Consider the following 12,541-nt stretch of genomic DNA (forward strand, 5'->3'; position numbering starts at 1 on the left):
CTTGGCCACTGTTTGTCATTGGCCAATCATATGGACAGACAGCTTGTTTGTTGTCATGTCCACATAGAATGCAGCACTGTGGTTGCAGCTTAGCTTGTAGATCACATTTTACTAAATTATCTTCAATCCGGCCACTTGCATGACAGAAAAATGTGTACAGAGATTTTGTAAATGTTCCTCAGCAGAGGCATCAGACACTGCAATGTCATCCAAATAGTTTGAGCAACCAAGCACAGAATTAGTAAGTTGTTCCAAAAAAAATATTCAAAAATAGCGGGAGTGCTGGTGACTCCAAAAGACAACCAGAAGTGTTGGTACAGACCAAAAGGGCATAGACATCTAACAAATTTTTGTGATTCTGTATCTACTGGGAGTTGTAAATAGGCATCCAACAAGTCAATTTTTGAGGAATGTTGACCACCTGATAAATTCACAAAGAGTTCATCTGGGTGCAGTATTGGGTAAGTATCCACTATAGATAAACTCAGAACATAATGCATCGAACTGTGTAATGGCACTTGTTCAGACACTAAACTAATTTCATCTGAAATGGTAAAACCAAACAATTTAAAGCATCGTATCCAAAAATATTCACCGTATGTGTGTTATCTACAACAAGACACATAAATGACTGAACTATGCCGGAGTGACCGTGCAGTTCTATGCGCTATAGTCTGGAGCCGAGCGACCGCTAAGGTCGCAGGTTCGAATCCTGCCTCGGGCATGGATGTGTGTGATGTCCTTAGGTTAGTTAGGTTTAAGTAGTTCTAAGTCTAGGGGACTGATGACTTCAGAAGTTAAGTCGCATAGTGCTCGGAGCCATTTGAACCATTTTGACTGAACTACTGACTTGTCACTGGGGCAGAGAATTGGCCAAGAATAGGAATACTCTGTTTATTGTAATTTACAAACTGTCATGACACAGGGAGAAGTGGAGGGGAACCAAATCCATATATGTTTGTGAGATTAACAAGGTTACCACAGCTCCTGTATCCACTGGCAGTGCAGAACTTTACAAATTGGTCCTACAGAAATAGCCAATACAATGCCACATCAGGATCATTGTGCTGAATTTTTGCATTACAAACAGAAGCAATGTGGCCTTTTTTGTTATAATTATGATAGGCAGCCCAGAATTTTGGGCAGTCTGGGTGCTCACAGTTAATAATACAATAAGGGCAGGACGGGAGTGTGGTTGCTGTTTACTGGCCTGTTTACTTTGTTGGTGCTACTACTGCTGGAAGTGGGGTTGGTCATCTTAATGCTGTGACCATGTGTGGACTGCCACAACCATGTCTTCCCCCTGCGAACTATCTGAAGCTTGGTGTGGAGGAGAGGGTTGGATTGCGGATACCTCACGCCGTGACTCAATTTGGTTACCCGCAGGTCACGACATCTTGAATGATGGTGCAATAGCTAAAACCTCAGAGAGGGATGGATTTTCACACTGGAGGGCACACTGTCACATCTCACGATCTGGAGCTAAATGAATGATAGCATCTCTCACCATCTGATCAGCATATGGATCTTAATGCACATCGGACACAAAATGACAATGAAAATATAACCCATGGAGTTCAGCTGGCTGCGCTTGAGAGGATTGACACGGTTGCTCCCTACAGTGGTAAAACTTAACCCAGGATGCAATAACATGGGTGCACAGTACAGTAGTATTTTGAAAGAAGTTCACACATTTGGTCAAACATTAAAGAAGACGGATTCCACATAGGAGTGAACTGACATAGGACTTGATACATTCTAGGCAACATCCATGAAAGGAATAAGGCACTACATCAAATAGAGTCAGTGATCCCAAAAGCTTGAAAGAGTTGCCACAGACGTTTCTCATATGTGCCTTATTCCTCAACGGACTCATTGTGTGCAGGAAAAGAGTCACAGACGGAAAAACAGCAGGCGACACAACTGAGGAGCATGCTGACTATATAAAACAGAAGACAATGATTGGAGTACCTGAGTTTGATTGTCCAGCTCCTATGATTGGTGGTGCAACACCATGGTGAATGATTCTTGCTGTTCATGAAATGCCAACGTAAAATGTCCTCTGTAACACCATCAGCCATTGTAAGAATAAATGGAGGACCAACCAGAGTAGAAATTTGCACAGAGACTTGGACCATCATGTTGTAATTAGGTACAAGTACAACATGACCAGTAGACTGAACACAACTTTATTCCACAAAAGCAGTAACAACTTGAACAAAGTATTTAAGTAACATTCAGCAGGAACCAATCATGTACACAAAGAGCTGTAGCAATAAATACAGAGAACTGACGCTGAGCGTAGCTTGCGAGTCTTAAATAGAATGGGCCCCGTGATGGGCTGTGGTGGTTATCTCTCTCTCTCTCTCTCTCTCTCTCTCTCTCTCTCTCTCTCTCTCCCCCTCCCACACACACACACACAGGCACACACGCAAGGCTGAGGCGTCCTCTGCAGGAGACATATCACTGCCACACGCAGGCTCTCTGAAAACATACCCACGCTTCACTGCAAAAACTAAGCATGCCAAGGGATTCTTTGATGGTTTAAGTTTCCTCCAATGATTACAGTATCATTGGGAAATTTATGTAGAAGTGTACTGAGGTTTTCTCTAAAGGTTTTCGTTACATCAGGACGAGAGACTGGTGGTCAATAGAAGCATCCTATTGTATTTTTTTTCCACCCTTGATACTGAATCTTGTCCAAACAGCCTCACAAGCACTACAATTTCTACTCGGTGGATTTGAGTTTCTTGTCTACTGCAACATATCACCACCTCCATTTCCAGTTTCTCTATCCTTTTGATATATGCTTAAATTTTCCCCAAAGATCCCATTACTTTCAACTTCAGGTTTTAACCAGTTTTCTTTGCCTAATATTTCGTGAGCTTGGTGCTTTTTTGGAGCTCTTCGAACTCTGACACTTTGTTGTGAATGCTTCAGCAGTCAACCACAATTATTCTGATATTCTTACCTGTGGGAGGCATTTCTCTGGATTCTACATTGATACTTCTTAGTTTCCCACATCTATCATTATCAGGATTCAACGGAGGGTCACATGATTTAAAAAACCACTGTGTGCACTGCACACACAGTCAGCTACTTAGGTAGTTGCCTCTGATGTGTAATACTCACCTGACCTATTTACGGGGACCATACATCTCCCAACATGGTGGCACAAGTCTAGAAAGTTACAGCCTAGCTTGTTACAGAACCCTAAGAGTCTGTGGTTCAAACTTCCACTCAACTAAGAACCAGAGGCCCACAATATGTTCTGCACATTGTGTGAGCTTTGTTGAAACTCCATGAGGAAGACTGGTATTCTCAACCCTCTTTGTTAGTCACTGGAAAGATTCAGGTGTGACCTCGGAGCATAGATGACAGGCATTGCTTGTTCCCATGTGCACCTCAATATATACTCAGTTGTACCCTGTTCCCTCAATGACTGTGGGGATAGTCTCTTCAACATGGTGAATGACGCATACATAATTAGTGTGCGTGGTGTTTCTTTTCATCCCTTGCTGCCGTTTCCCTGAGGGGAGCCATTATTCACTGTATGTTTGAACTGCGACTGATTAATAGACCCCACCTTTTTGTGTTTGCCTCCTCCTGACATAGAACAAAACAGGTTTTCACAAAATAGGTGAAGTGAATCCCACCAGCTCAGTTTCAATTTCAGTGAAAGACAGTATCTTGAACTTGTTAGAGGGATTGGTACAACACTCTTAGTCCTTCTTGGTCCCTGTCTGCCCCGTACAGGATACCTGTATCCAACATAGACATGCCACTCACAGTCAAGTGGACAGGTAATGGTGGGGCTTGTATTTCCTGCAGGAGAGGATAGTACTTAAGGTATCTTTGGTACCACTGGTGCACAACTCACGGTAGTCATCCCGCCACATGCATTCAAAACTGCCTCCAACCACTTGATGGTAGTCAGGATGATTTCTAGCTGCTTATGAACAACAATCAGCTCATTCCCTGCTGAGAATAGCAGACATGATGGGGCTGCATAACGCCTGTTGTAATATATTACAAAACAGTAAACAATTCATACTTAGTGTAGTATTTTACAGAATAGTAAACAAATAACTTTATACTAAGCTTACTGGTTCTCTTTTAATTTATGAGTTTCATATACTAGGAATATTTTCAGTAGTGTTTTGGAATTCAAGTAATTTCTAGCCAAAAATGAAGTATCTATTATGACTAAGTTTTACTACTCCTCTGAAGCATTTTTTTGTTGAGAATCAGTCAGCTTGATCAACTTTTGCTAGCTAGTAGTTCTATATTATTATGCTGTACCAAGATCACATGTTTGTTACAGCAGTTTGAAGAAAGAGAAATCAATGTCTTGCTAAGGTAAATATTTTGAATCAAATTGAAGCAACTTAAAGAAGAGAAAAATCTAAATCTTGATAACCAAATGGGGATTTGACATGTCCAGTTTCTTAACAATTGTATCATATCACTTAGTACACCAATCTGATTATTTCACTCTTCACATGAAAATACTAGCAAATGTTTTCTTTGAATGGCAACCAACATTAAGGGTGGGAGGTGAGGGGCTGTGTCCATGGATTAAGTACAAGTAGTAGTACTATCTAAGAAAAGTAATGACTGAAAAAATCCCAAGAATCCCAAGTTGCTGGTCATGTGTGCATGAGATGTGATTGCTTGTGTGTATGAATGGTGTGTGTTTCTCTTTTGCTGATGAAGGCTGTGGCCAAAAGTTTTATGTGTCTTTTAATTGTGCCTGTCTGGAACTTAATGTGCCATCTTTATGGTAAACAACAATCTATCTTTTCCTGTGTTGTTGATATTCCTACCTGGCGTTTCCACTGCTTGAGATATCAAACATAATTAATGAAAGGAGAAAATATAAAATGTAGCAAAAGAAGCAGACAAAAGGGAATACAAACACCTAAAACATGAGATTGGCAGGAAGCGCAAAATGGTTAAACAGGAGTGGCTAGAGGACAAATGTAGCATATTTCGCTAGGGGCAGGACAGATATCACCTACAGGAAAATTAATGGGGCCTTTGGAGAAAGCAGAAGCAGCTGTACGAATATCAAGAGCTCAATGAAAAACCAATCCTAAGCAAAGATACAGATACAGACGAAGATGAGGTGGAAGATATGACACTGTGGGACAAATTTGACAGAGTACTGAAAGACCTAAATCAAACAAGGCCCCAGGAATAGACAACATTCTGTCAGAACTACAGATGGCCTTGGGAGAGCCAGCCAAGACAAAACTCTTCCACCTGGTGCAGGAACATCCTCGGACTTCAAGAAGAGTGTAATAATTCCAAATCCAAAGAAGGCAGGTGCTGACAGGTGTGAAAATTGCCAAACTACCACTTTAATAAGCCATGGTTGCCAAATACTAGCACAAATTCTTTAGAAACTGACATTGTGGAAGATCAGTTTGGATTTTGGAGAAATGTAGGAAGATCATAGGCAGTAGTGACCCTATGACTTACCTTAGAATATAGGTTAAGGAGAGGCAAACCTATGTTTATAGCATCTGCAGACTTAGAGAAATATTTTGACAATGTTCACTGGCATGCTCTCTTTCAAATTCTAAAGGTAGCAGGGGTAAAATACATGGAGCAAAAGTCTATTAACATCTTGTACAGAAACCAGACAGCACAGTCGAGGGGCATAAAAGGGAAGCAGTGGTTGAGAAGGGAGTGAGACAGCCTATCTCCAATGTTATTCAATCTGTACATTGAGCAAGCAGTAATGGAAACCAAAGAAAAATTTGGAGTAGGAATTGAAGTTCACGGAGAAGAAATAAAAGCCCTAAGGTTTGCTGATGACATTGTAATTCTCTCAGAGGCAGCAAAAGACTTGGAAGAGCAGTGGAATGGAATGGACATTCTGTTTAAAGGAGTATATAAGATGAAAATCAATAAAAGCAAAACAAAGATAATGGAATGTTGTCAAATTAAATCAGGTGATGCTGAGGGAATTATATTAGGAAGCATGATTATTAATCTTGTAGATGTGTTTGCTATTTGGGCAGCAAAATAATTGGTGACAGCCAAAGTAGAGAGAATATAAAACATATACTGACAATGGCAAGAAAAGTGTTAGTGAACAAGAAAAATTTGTTAGCATTGAATATAGACTTAAGTGTTAGTAAGTCTTTTCTGAAGCTATTTGTCTGAAGTGTAGCCAAGGATGGAAGTGAAACATGGACAATAAACAGGTTAGGCAAGAAGAGAATAGAAGGTTTTGAAATGTGGAGCTACAGAAGAATGCTGAAGATTAGGTGGGCATATCATGTGATTAGGTAATGAGAAGGTACCAAATAGAACTGGAGAGACAAGAAATTTTTGGCAAAACTGACTAAAAGAAGGGATTGGTTGATAGGGCATATTCTGAGACATCACTGGACCACCAGTTTAGTATTGTAGGGAATTTTGGGAGGTAAAAATCATAGAGGAAGACAAAGAGATGAATACAGTAAGCCAATTCCGAAGGATGAAGGTTGCAATAGTTATTTGGAGAAGAAGCAGTTTGCACAGTGATAGAGTAGCACTGAGAGCTGCATCAAACCTGTCTTCAGGCTGAAGATCACAACAATATTGTCCATAGTTGTTGTGATACTTTGCAAATAAGTACACTACCAGGTCACTTTTTGGAAAGCTTGCACTGACAAATGTACTTGCTGGCCAGTTTACATTTGATGGATTTTAGATCAGGTTCTTTTTATCGAAAGCTAGACTGGAAAACAGCTTTTTCTGTGACTCAGCAACTCCTCTATATGGTGAGTAGCAATCTATCCTTTTCGCAACAAATCAGAATTGTATTTAACAGTGAAAAGAGAGTGATACCTCTTTCCATTCTCTAGAAAATACGTGAGATCCACTGGAGGTTGTCTGCCGAGGTTAACACCTATGCACTGGATGTGAGGCTGTTGCTGCCTACACTATGGAGCCACTTCATTTTTCCCCTTTTTGTATGCTGTTGATAAACGTGGATGCTGGAAGTGAAAAACTTACTGAAATGAAGAGACATCAGTCAGGACTCATCAACAGATGATTCTGACTGGATTCTCCCGCCTCCTCCCCCTCCTCCTCTCCCCTCCCCTACAGCCAGGGCTCCCTGATTCCAATAAGCTTTGTGACTGGCATGAAAGAGATATGAAAGCTAAATTCCTGTTACTTCTGAATCGGCATCTGGACAAAGCCAAGAAGGACACATTGGGCTTTTTCTTCTTGTCATGAGCTTCTCCAATTTCTTCTGACACATTGTAGTCTCTATGCAGAATTCGCCACCATTGCTCCACCACTGATGGTGACTGATTTCACTTTAAATCCAGAATTTTTTCTGAAAATTACTCAAGTCAAGTCATATATTACTTTGCGAAATTGAACAGTTGTAGAAATACTATCCTACCTTTATTGATTTGCAACCATATGTCTATATACATAGCACGTTGAATAAAGTACAACACATTGTGGCCTTACAAAAATCAAAGTTTTCATGCTGGCATTTTAAACATTATTCATACACTTTCTTCACCTTATCTTATTGTAATGAAAAGCTTCTCATCAGAAGAAATAACTAGTCGAAAATTTGTATCCTGCTTTGTCATAGTAGCTGATATTCTTTGTCCCAAAAAGTGGAATCTGTTTGGACTCATACAGTGGAATGTGTGTTCATGCTGAGAGTCCTCATGAGAAACCATAGCCATACTATGTTTGATATTTATAGCATTGTACAGGTGTATCCATTATTTCCTTTTTGTTTTCAGTTTTTTGAACACTAAAGATAATGACAAACTGAAATATCCTCTTCATAAAAACTCATTATTGCAACTGAAACTGAAATGTGGTTTTCTGACTTCTTGCTTGTTGTAAAGCGAGTCGCATTGTGTATTGCATCGCATATCGTATCATCCCACTGGGAACAAAACATCGCATCAGGCAATCAGTACGGCAGTGTGTTGTATTCTATATTGTATCATCCCAGTGCGGACTTTGCCTTAGATATCGACATGTATACTAATGGTACTTGTACTTCTAAGAGTGAATTTACGATGAATTTTGGAATTAATTTACAAATTGACTTTCCATCCCTGTTATGTTTTAGACTGGAGTTTTATATTCTGGTGCAAAAATCTACATTGGTGTGCAAAAATTAAGGATGAAAGTCCCTTCCACATGATGTGCCACTGCCAAGTAGCATAGCTCAATGAAACTTGGACATACATAAAACTGCTACAATATAGTGCAGAGGTAACAAAGAAATCCACAACTAGATGACACTTTTATTCAAAGACAATAATTACACTAAAGTCACTGCAGTTTATTACGGGCCCCTGGACTTTTCAAAAGGGAGCACACGGCTCATAATATGGTGTGTGATCATCATGGACAGCAATGCATGCTCTGCAACCTATTCTCCTGCTGGCCACAAGGTTGGCAAGGAGTTCCATTCCTCCATCGACATGGCTGGTAACTGCTGGATGATTCTTGGTGCATGTGAACATGCTGCAATGTCTCTCCCCAAAGCATCCCACACATGCTCAATGGGATTTAAAGTCAGGCAAACAAGCAACCCAGTCTATTCACCGAATCCTCTCACTTCAAGAATTGCCTCATAGGCACTCAAAAAGCACCCCCTGAAATGACACACATGGGGAAGGAGCACAGTGTAGTAATAACATTGACTGGTGACCGTACTATGTTCAAAGTTTTGGCAGTTATGATCAACAACAGTGGACATACCCTTATATGGCTTACATGGTGAGAGGCACAAACATATGTATAATGCATCCAAGAACATTGTCAAACATGACTGCTTTGGTGGCCTGTGTGTTATGGTGTGGGGAGGCATAAAGTAGCATGATCACTCTGACTTCCAAATCTCTTTAACGTGGCAAACTTACAAGTCTACATTATTGTGATATTATACTCCTTCCTTATGTGTGTCTTTTCAGGAGTGCATGCAGTTCTGACTTCCACTCTTAGGGATGATAATGCCTGAAATGCGTCGGACAGTGCCAGGTGGAGGAGCTCTTTGAACGGCAGGGTATTCAGCAAGTGGACTGGCTTGCCTACTCCTCCAGCCTAAATCTCATCAAGAATATGTGGGATGCACTGGGGAGACACATTGCAGCACATTCACATGCACCAATGACCATCCAGCAGGTGTCAACTCTGCTGGTGGCAGAATGGAACTCCATACCACAAGAAGGCCTTACCAAACTTGGGGCTAGGATGGGAGCACATTATAGAAATGCAATGCCATCCTTGGTGATCACACACTCTATTAAGAACTATGTGCCATATTTTTTAATATTCAGGGGGCCACTGGTGACTTGATTATAATTATTTTCTGTGAATAAAAGTGTCATTTCTGTTCATCTTACTGCATATTTCTTTCAGTTGCCTTCTGTATTATACTGCAGAATTTATTTCTACATACAGTCCAATAGTCATCGAGCTATGTTACTTGGCAGTGAAACATCATGCAAAAGTTACTTTCATCCTTGAGTTTTGCTCTCTCTCTCTCTCTCTCTCTCTCTCTCTCTCTCTCTCTCTCTCTCTGTGTGTGTGTGTGTGTGTGTGTGTGTGTGTGTGTGTGTGTGTTCGTTCTATAACTCTGAAAAAGGATTTGTCGGAAAGCTAGCAAAGTTCTCAGTCTAGTTTATGTGCCTTTCAGTGACTTGGCAGCTCTTTTATTTGGTGATTTGTTACCATCATTCCTTAAATTATTTACATTCCACTAAGACTTTCTATTATTATATTTGTATCTACCAATATACCTACACTTATATAAATTAGGATTACTCATAATCTGTTGTTATTATACTTCACAAATGTAAGCTGCAATGGCTACTCCTGCTTGTTAATGTGTAACTTAACTCATTCCATGTCCCTGAAGGCTCTCTTTCATGATACGGTTTACAGAATGTGACATATCGTTAAATGAAATAAGATCAGGTATCACCCAGTAGTCCAACAAAGTTTTCACAAATTTGGAAAAAAATCTAATGCTCCTATATTTAAACTAGCAAAATGTTGGATCTTGCCCACTCTTCGCTCATAGGGTGCCTAAAGGATGCTGTGTTCTCGGAATTCTATACAACAATTCAAGCAAATAACATTAGTAGTTTCATTTCTATAAAGCAGATTGATAATACTTAACTTTGCAAGTGACATGCAAACAGAAGTAATCTTCACTATAGACAAAGTCCAAGTAAGCACTTGATATGGATCACTACAATCTGTTTCGTGAGTGTGGTCCACAACCATCCACTGATGTCCGTACTCTGAGCCGATCAGAGCACTAACGTCCACTGAGGCTGGCAGGAGTAGCGCTTATATTCACTTCTTCCAGAGGTCGCTCCTGGTGCAGCGCGGTCCTTGTCAGTGGGCTATTGGCTGACCTTTCCTCACTGCCTTCTCGTCTTCCATTCTTCCTCTTCGTTCCAGTGCCAGAACACTAAACATATAATTCCCTTCATTCATCCATTCACTCACTCATAGTGTTCCAAAGAGAATGCTTAGTTAACATCCAAATAACCAAATCTCACATATTTTGTAGCTCTTTTATTAATCAAGAAATAATGAATCAATTAGCCAGTTGAAGTTGTTTATTTCTAACACTGTTTTATACTCAATTCGGTGTTAGCCAATGAAAATCATAAGTCATGCTCCAAGTTTATTTGGTTCCTCACTTTTGCTTCCATAACTGCCATAATTAAAACTCTACTTTCAGAATCACAGGTTGAGGAATTTGTTTATTAAGACTTTTTCTATTTTATAAAATTCTATCTTCAATATGTTTTCTTTGCTAAGTCCAAGAAATTGTACATTGGCTCGAATTTCACTGTCAGAATATATTGCTTCACTGACAGCAAATTGTGCTAGAACTCCCTCTACCATTATTACCACCCCCCCCCCCTCCCCCACTCGCCATTTCCATCCATTACGAAACTAATGATGCCTTGATGCCTCAGAATGCCTCCTTTCAACTGAATAGTCAATTTCTCGACAGTGTGATTCACTGCCTCTTCATTAGTTATCCAATCAAGACATTTAATCTTCAGCATTCTTCTACAGCCCTCCCTTTTCGAAAGCTTCTATTGTCTTCTCTCAAAACTGTTTATCAATCACATTTACTGCCACATAAGGCTACATAGCAAATACTTTCAGAAAAGACTTCCTAACACTTCAATTCTTATTCGAAGCTAGTAAATTTCTTTTTTTCGAAAACAATTTTCTGGTTATCACCAATCTGCATTTTGCATTCTTTCTGCTTAGGCTGCCATCAGGTAGCGTAAATACTAAAACTTATCCATTACTTTTAGTGCATTATTTCGTAATGTAATTCCCCAGCCTTGCCTTATTTAATTCATCTACAGTCCACCTTCTTTTCTATTCATCTTAAATCTCTCATCTAACCTAAAAGTTCTTATTTCTTCTCCTGGTACTTTAATTTCCTTACAAAATTTCTCCTTTGTTTCCTTTATTGCTTACTCTATGTACATACTGAATAGCACCAGGGATAGGCTGCAACAATGTTTTTCTCCTGTGGAACAGTTATGCCAGTTATGTCGTGGTTTGTCCCGACAAGGATTTTAATGATTCTGGGGAAATAACATTGTTTAGACTTGTGTCTTTCTTTGCTGTGTCAAATTACTCTCACAGTATCACATTTCTCAACTTCATTCACTTCTTCCGATAATATTGTTTTCACACTTATTTCCTTCACATACCCTTCCTATTTACTGTATTTTACGGACTATAAGGTGCTATCGACTAGAGAGGAACCTCATTTTCTAAGCGACTGCTTTAAAAAAATAACTTTTTGACCATTTTTATAATTAGATTGCAAAGCCCGACTAAAAAAATTCTTAAATTATAAAACTAAACTGACCTTTAAATCCTCTGAAAATCATCTGAACTTTCTTCTTCTTCTTCATCAGCATTGTTGCCCTCTTCATATACAGGGTGTTACAAAACGGTATGGCCAAACTTTCAGGAAACATTCCTCACACACAAATAAAGAAAAGATGTTATGCTGACATGTGTCCGGAAACGCTTCATTTCCACGTTAGAGCTCATTTTAGTTTCGTCAGTATGTACTGTACTTCCTCGATTCACCACCAGTTGGCCCAATTGAAGGAAGGTAATGTTGACTTCGGTGCTTGTGTTGACATGCGACTCATTGCTCTACAGTACTAGCATCAAGTACATCAGTACGTAGCATCAACAGGTTAGTGTTCATCACGAACGTGGTTTTGCAGTCAGTGCAATGTTTACAAATGTGGAGTTGCCAGATGCCCATTTGATGTATTGATTAGCACAGGGCAATAGCCATGGCGCAGTACGTTTGTATCGAGACAGATTTCCAGAACGAAGGTGTCCCGACAGGAAGACGTTCGAAGCAATTGATCGGTGTCTTAGGGAGCACGGAACATTCCAGCCTATGACTCGTGACTGGAGAAGACCTAGAATGACGAGGACACTTGCAATGGACGAGGCAATTCTTCGTGCAGTTGACGATAACCCTAATTTC

Source organism: Schistocerca piceifrons, chromosome 3 (genome assembly GCF_021461385.2).
Source record: "Schistocerca piceifrons isolate TAMUIC-IGC-003096 chromosome 3, iqSchPice1.1, whole genome shotgun sequence".
Classification (NCBI taxonomy): domain Eukaryota; kingdom Metazoa; phylum Arthropoda; class Insecta; order Orthoptera; family Acrididae; genus Schistocerca; species Schistocerca piceifrons.